This window comes from Coturnix japonica, chromosome 1, assembly GCF_001577835.2.
Source record: "Coturnix japonica isolate 7356 chromosome 1, Coturnix japonica 2.1, whole genome shotgun sequence".
Lineage (NCBI taxonomy): Eukaryota > Metazoa > Chordata > Aves > Galliformes > Phasianidae > Coturnix > Coturnix japonica.
In genome coordinates this window covers 70,256,014-70,264,256 of record NC_029516.1, presented here as the reverse complement: position 1 = coordinate 70,264,256, position 8,243 = coordinate 70,256,014, and positions in this window count along the sequence as shown.

Genomic DNA, 8,243 nt, shown 5'->3' with positions numbered 1-8,243 from the left:
CGGAATAAGCAACCACGCATCTCCTTACTTTCTCAAACATCCGAGCAGTCAATATTATTCCCTTCAATCGTAAATTGTTATTTCCTTGAAATAAAAGAGAATCAAAAACACTCAAAATCCAACTGGGATAGAGCAAGAGACTGTCTGTAAGCAATCTTCAAATACTTCTCCAAACCATACAAACTCAGATAAATGAAGTAGAATCGAGGGTCACCATAGTTAGAGAAGGAATGAGCAGAGAGACGACGATACGTGGAAAAATAAATTACATTGGATAATGCCTACCACATGTCGACCTCCACTTTGCAGGAATTGTCACATAAGCGAGTTACAGGATAACAGATCAATGGCCTCAGTATTAGAATGTCCTCCTTTTCATGGGATGAGGAGCGAGCATCTGCACATAACAGCAACTTGCTCATATTCTTCTATGCGACATTGTCGGTGGCGAGCGAGTGATGCGATGGGTTTCAAGTCGCACGAAAAAGAATTCGCCGCGTATCACTCTGAGGACGCCAAAATGGAAAGCAACTGGCATGTTCACCCTGAAGCTCTTGGGAATGCTCTGAAGCCAAACTGGAGCATTTTGGGGTGTCAAAGAATCATTAAGGTTAGAAAAGATCACTAAGATAATCAAGTCCAACTGCTGACTCATCACTATCATGCCTTTCTGGGAGCCGCATTAAGCCTACATAGATCGTCGTCGTTCTTATCATAACTGACGAGAGCGTACGACTACAGGGTAGTATCAGGATGGAGGTTCAATGTGCTGGAACGATAGTGGTGGTAAAGTACAAGACTCCGCGAAACCTTTTTTTGGCTCTGTGGAGAGCAGTCTCACACTTTTTTGTTCATTCATAGGCTCAACACTCTTCTCTCTGCAGGCAAGACGAAACTAAAGATTCACGATTTGGCAGTCTGCAAGTAAATGTCCAGTCCAAACGCCATTTCTGAAGACTCACATTCTCACATATCACTTCTATGGGCCTCACAAACCACTCCTGGAACCCTGTGCTCTTCTGACCTATGACGCCTGTTCAGTGAGGGCGATGCGAGCAATCTCATACGCACACCGTTCCTGTGCAACGCCATGGTGAGCAGCTGCGTTTATTTTGCCTATTCGATGAATAACATAACCAACAGTCAAGGGCTCAATGAATTCCTCTTCACTGGGCCTTTGTATCCAGCAAACACATACACAATGAGGAGAGAGTAACTGAGGAGAACATTGCTATTCGTCTCCACATACTTTGGAGCCTGATTGCCTTACACACCTTCTGAGCCTCTTCTTTAGGAAGGAATCACTCCTTTTACCCACATTGTCAGTTTTGCCTAGTTTTAGAGGCGTGTAGGTTTTACGGAACACAGCATTGTCAACTGGCCTGTGAAAGTGCTGCTGTGAATTTGCTGTTTATTACTGTACACATGTACTAGCTAGGCCACTACACCAAACACAAAATATGTCTGTGGCGCTCACCTTTGGATTGACATCTGCATAGTATACTTTTGGTAGTTGTTTTGGTTATTGCTTGTTCTGTTTGATATACGGTAAGCCAACTAGTTCCTGAAATCGCAATGTTGCATACTGTTGTAAGTCTCACAATCAACTTAAATATGAAACAAACTCACATGAATCACTAGAATCACGAGAATTTGTAGGGTGTTGAACGGACCTCTATAAAGAGATTCGGAATCGAGATTCCAAGGTGTGTCCGCCATCAAATCGAGGCTCCCTACCGCTCATCGATGTCTAACCACAGCTCAAAGAGATGTCCAAGGCGGTGGACGTGCTCAAATAGTCTCCAGAGCAGGCGAAAGAACTCCACCACCTCCCTCCTGGCTAGACCTGTACAGTGTTGTCAATTTGGGCGGCCTCAATCTACCCTTGACTGTAAAGAAGTTTCTTACGAGCACATATCGTACGGCCAACTTCCTATGCTGTTCTCCATTCTCTGAAAGATCTTACTCCCCTATTCCCCTCTCCTGTCCTATCCCATGACCACTATCCGAAACAGGACCAGCTCACCACTGTGGCTCCCTACATGCTACGGTAATTTATAAACGCTGGGCACATCGCAAAGTCCACCCTACACTCAGGACCTTACCTTTTCTCGAAAGGGCGATAACAGAACCTCAGTTTACCGCTAAGTCTCTCCTCATAGGTGGAGGATGAAAAAATTCATCCATGTCTGCCCAACGTAAATCTTAATTGGGGAGCCTACCAGGCTCCTTCTAGCACCATACGTGAAAAATTCGGCAATCATAGTCTAGACTCGTACTGTTGGAACTCAACGGAATATCTGAAAGATCCAAGATATGATGCCGTGCCTTGCAAAGCAGACTAGAAAAGTGGCCTCCAATCCGCGAGCCCCTCCTCGCCCCCCTTGCTCGCCCGAGCTGGACCATACATATCCGAGAGTGCACAGATGAGAGCATATGGGGAGCTCTCGAACGAGAGGTGAACGTGCACTTAGTGATACTGCGCCCCTACTCGGGCGGAGAGGGATAACATGCATTTGAGGCCAAGAAGACAAAGTTGCGGCTCAGCATAACTATATCTTATGAGTCACTAGGGGGAGGCACCGCCATAAAGCTGGAGTCGCATATATTCCCAGATGATCGCTAGGGACGCTGGCCGGTCGACGACCAGATGGCCATGAGTAGATGGGAGGCGAGAGATCTACCGTCCTTGAACGACTTCGGAACACACTCTAATACTGCCGCGGTTTTGTGAAATCTAGACACTCGTCTGAGTTTGCCATTGTATGGCGTTGGAGCGCTTTTTCTAGGCGTACAAGGCGAAAAGGAATGACTACCATTGCCCTGTCTAGGGTCTCTATGCGCAGTAGGGCCAGTTCATGGAAGGTAATTTTGCTGTCGTGCCACCATCTGCAAGGGAACGACCGGCACGCCAGTCCCTAACTCGAGCCACGTAAGCTCCCTTCCCTCTCTTAGCAGGCCTCGTCTCATGAGGGACACTGCCCTCAACCCAAGCTGTACGTGGTGACACGCAATTATTTGTACCAGCAATCAGGTCCGTGCCCAGCAAGACTCTACACTTGGCTTCCTTGCCCTAAATCCTCAGTTCATCCCACGGTTTCTCTTAACTGCCCCACTCTCCACCCTGCTCCAGTTCGATGCGAGCTGACATGGCAATAGCCCAGGCCTTCAGTGCGTGTGCAGGCGCGAACTCCGCTCCACTTCCGTGTCATCAGCTAAAATTGCTGGAGGTGGTTGTCCCACTATCCCCCCATCACAGGTCGTGATGAAGATGTTGACAGACCGGACCCAGTACAGCCCCTGGGGGACGCCGCTAGTTAATGGCCAGTTGGCGCATCCAGACGGAAGCCGCACCTTGCTCTAACGTACGACACCCCCTCTGCAACTTCGTGCCAGGTCAAGGCCAATTCTCGTACCCACCGTCTCGCGCCCCACGCTCGCATGCTAAAAAGTGCCCATGGTACTCATGCCTCAGCTTTTGTTTAAAATAACGCGCATTCATGGGGGAACAAGTACTAAAAGTACCTCCGAGAAAAGGTCAAAATAGGACTAGCACTCAGTAGTAGCCGAGACCACTCGCATCCCTCGCGTTACCACATCCAGGGCAAGATTCGTACATCTTTCCATAAAATGGCCAGCCAGTTCTCTGCGTACGAAAATCAGAGCCCAGAAGTAAACGCTCCCCTATTGTGGTGGATGACCCCATAAGGCTGGGTACCATTGCGCTGGAATTGAGAACCCCTCAAATGCACGCCACACTGTCTGGAGATGGCCAATCCACACTAAAGGCTGTTCCATCAAGCCTTTGCCTGGGAACAGAAAGGTGAGGCTGGACCGGCGCTACAGTACATGATTACACCGGGTCTTCACACTGTACTTGCCTTTGCTTGCAGAACTGGGCACGTGACATTGAAGCGCCTGTCGCTCCAGTCTTCAGGCACAGCCGTTCCCCCAGAGTACTCTCCAAGAGCATACTCTGACAAGAATATAGAGAGAGAAGAAATGTGCGTCTAGCAAAACGCCAATCCCTCCACCACGCTCTCTCAGCACCGCGGATGCACCCCATCAAGGTCCATTGGATTATGGACCTTAATGTTTTCCTAAGGGCCAAAACCTCACGGACCAACCTCTATCGCCTGACTAAATGGGAAATCCTCGCGCTCCGCTCATATTCCCGCCGGACGACCTCTCGGATGGAACGATCCGACTTCCCAGGGTCCGGGATTTCTCTGTAGGGAGAGAGTCCTCTCAAATTTCTAACATAAAGACTAGAGAGGTGAAGAAGTGCATCCCAGGGATTTCTGCCTCTCAGCATACCGTGTCTTACCAGAGCGACTCGAAAAACACCCCTCCTCACTTAGTATTGGGACCCTCACATTCCTCCTAGCCCGGTGCCGCTTTTGCTGTGAACCGTATTCAAAAAAAATCCTCTTTTTTATTATCTTATCTCCCTTCAGCTACTCTACCATCCATCCAGGGTGGGACTTTGCCGTGCGCTGGAACACTCAAAATATGCTCTTCATAACAATGAACTTAGGAGCTCGAATCTTTCCGCACTGTCTCAACGTCCGAACAGGGTATGGTAGTGTCTAGATTTATGTAAACTAAAGGCCAAACAAGGTGCCTTCCATTGCAAGTGCTGCCTGAACATAAATAGACCTTTCTAGAGTGCGCAAGCAAAGACTATAAATGAGAACGGTTATAGACTAGTCCCACAGCTGTGGCAATCTTCGGCATTAACAACCATAGGAAAACCCAGCCGATTCTTCACTGGACGCTCGGAGTCATCCTTGATAGTTCTGTCAGTCGGGCCCCACGGTGTCTTCTATTCCAACACGTTGTCCCTTTCCTGAATAAGAAGGCACGTTTTGCTCCCAGCAGTGCTTTTTCCTGCAAGCTTGAGGTGGCACTCGCGGCAGAACAAAACATACTGTTTTGATGTAACACAGCCTTCTACTGTTAGAGAAATAACTAGTTTTAAACTCTGTTCTGCTCGTCTAATGCTTGTTTCCATCGCCCTTCTCTTTCGCGAGGATGACAGTAGAAATACGTGCCATGGAAGCTGCTAGTTAACCGGAAAAACCATGTGGACACAGAGTACTATATACTAAGAAAGTAGAATTGGAGTTGAGGCCTTGAGTGATAGGGACGCTTTCAAAAGTCATCCAGTCAACTGGTCTCTGCAACAAAAAAGAGCATCTCATTGCTTAGACTCTATGTGCGCTCAGAATCACTGTCCCATGGCCTCCGACCTTTGAGAGTTACGTCTGCACACGGAAGAGGAAGTTATCCTAGCACGGATCTTCTGAGTTCCCCTGTGTCCGAGTGCCTCAACGTCCTGTTTTCTGTTTTGTTTGTTTTGTTTATTCTTATGAAATAGAGAACCAACACTGTTTTTCCTGAAGCCCAGTCCTGGAGAAATCTCCCCTGTTAAATTTTAAATAATCATCATCCGACTTGATACTTATTCCGTTGAGTAGAATGTTTATTCTAGCTCTGAATCAATTTTGAAAGGGATAAATTCCACTATGTTAATTCATGTCCCACGCAGGCAACGTGCTTGAGAGAGAAAATGTGTCTTTTTCCTTGAAAAATTTCTTGCCAACTAGGAAGCAAGCTTGCGAGTTTCTCCAGCACAGATCTGGCTTCTTGTATAGATCATTAGGACTATTGGCCTGTAAAGGTCCCGAAATGTCAAATGCATACACTAATATCAGTATGAATTCCACTGCACCACAAGAAGATGCCAGCTCTCTGTTCTTCCTGAGGCACAAGCCTCGCTGCCACACATTGCGATCCTAGTGCTTCTGCATGGAGCTCTCTGTACTATCTTTGGAGCAAGCTACGACCCCACCTCAGCTGAAGACTTCATGCCTGTTCTGCTGAGGGAAAAAAATAGCCGTCCTGCGTTTTTGACTGTGTTTCCCTTTTGCTTGCTCACAGGCGAGCTGAAGATAAACCCAACCCTCCAAAGTCTGGTGCTGAAGAAGATGAAGAGATGGCTACTCTGAAATGCAGGTCACACAATCATACATACATAAATGTATCATAGTGGCCCTGGCGCTATCAAATTTACATTCAGCTCGCACCGTAAGCGGCCGGGTTGCAATTAATACTCGTTATTAATTCACACTGGAAGAAAATCACGGCATTATCAAGGTCGATGATTCACTACTCGGAATACCGCATGTCGACTATCAGAAGGTATAGGCACAGATGTGACTTCATAAATTAGGGATATCGTCGTCTTGTAAAATGAAAGAACAAGAGTTGCCACAGAATGGCAGAGTCGTAGTTTTCTGTTGCAAAACGCTTGCCAGTTTTCGGACACCCCAAACACTTCAACAGTCTACGTCGCTTTCTTGGTAGTATATAGACTTTGTTGCTTACCTCATGCCAGTACCTAAGACACTCCCCTCAAGTATAGGGAAAGTAGCTCTCAGCACAGGATATCTGGATATCTTACGGCAAAGGGCCTGGTATCTTTCATATGCAAAGGTTGCTGGGAGAGAGCTGGAGCCAAGAGACTGGTCAAGCGAGGGCTAATACGAGCATTTAATTGCGTCGAACCTTCAACTCTGTCTCTGATCTACGCTTTCCCTTATCCTCACTGTCACTTTACTACAAATATCTTGGACACTTTGGTCTATATACCCAAAATAAACACCACAGTATGCAGTTGGATATTTCAGCTGAATGTGTGTGGAAAGGCATGTCCTGATTTCAAGAATTCAACAGAAATCAGAAACTCAGATGCGAATCTTCGACCGTTAGTGTGCCACATGTACCAGTAAACAATTGCAAACCTGATGTTGAACATGCTCTATTTCGTGGAAAATATAGGTACTTTAATTTTAAAAGTTTTTCCTTTCTTTTTTTCTCAAGCAAAATTGCTTTTACTATCATGTCCAGCTTTCTCTAATGAATGTAAACGATCAGGAAATTTATACCCCTCACTTGTGCTGATCCACATCTCATCAGCCTGCCGATTTACTGACGTCCATCATAGACCTCATATCTGCCCATTGGCTAAAGCGAGCCACTGGGTAATAAGCGCTGTTTAAGACACTCCATCTCAACTGTCGACGTCGTCCCGTGTCTCACCCTCCTTCCCACGGGTAAACTAATTGCATATGCAATGTAATGCTGCTGTGATTTTCAAGTTGAGCCCGGACCATATCCTATTGAATCTTAAGATAATGTCACTTTTCTTATTACAGCACCTTTGAGCTATAAGGCGAGTATATTCTATCCACCAGAGTTGAATGAATATTCTGATGGCAGTCCCTAAGCTCACCATGGCTGGGGGAAGAGCATAGCGATGTGGAGAGCCGAAAAGCTCTAGCCTCGACGAGGAGGACTATAGCTACTCCCCCTGGAGTCGAACACTTGGTGAGGAGCCACGAGAACGACAGATTCCCCAAGCTACCCATTCCATGAGTTCTAGCACACTGCAGGTGCCTGCTGCTTTGTTAGAGCAAACTAACAGACACAAATGGACACAACTATGGGTGTTATTAAACAAGAGAGTTCCTCAGCAGGTCGACAGGAGGTGATCGCTCTAACCCTCTCCTCGCCCTGGTGACCCGGTGCTCATCGTGAAAATCAGTTGCAGATCAGTTGCTAAGGGGCAATCCCCAGTACTAAAAAAAGACAGAGATCTCCTTGGAAAGAAGCTCCAGCGGAGGGGAGCCAGCCTATAGAGATTCTAGAAGGGCCCCTAGTATAGCAGCTCCCGCGCTATGAGGATAGACTATATGGGAGACTTGGGTCTTGAGTCGTTAGCCACTTTGAGGAAGAAGAATAAGGGCTGAGGAGGGGTGGAACTCTGATCCCACAGGCCTAAGTAATACATATGAGAAATTACATAGTATGATGGGTCGGAGAAGCCGACAGGATCGGAGTGGAGCAAAGGAAACCTGTACTCTTCGGTAGTCGGCCATGGGATCACGGACAATGGCCAGTAAAATATGGAGATAGGAAGTCAACCAGGCACTAGTAACCCCACCGCAACGCACAACGGATGCTATCGCGAAGACAAGAACGTCCATCTTTGTGACAGGTCAGGTGTACGAGCTCGCTGACTTGGAACAAGGCTGCCTCAGGGAGCTGAGTCGGAGTTCACGCCTGCTCTCTGGAGGAGTGAGTTCAAGATCGCCGTCATGGCGCAACAGCGTGCCTTCACCTGTTGGGTGGTACGTGATGCAGGACCTGCTTAGTCAGTGGGTGCTTGGACTCAGATG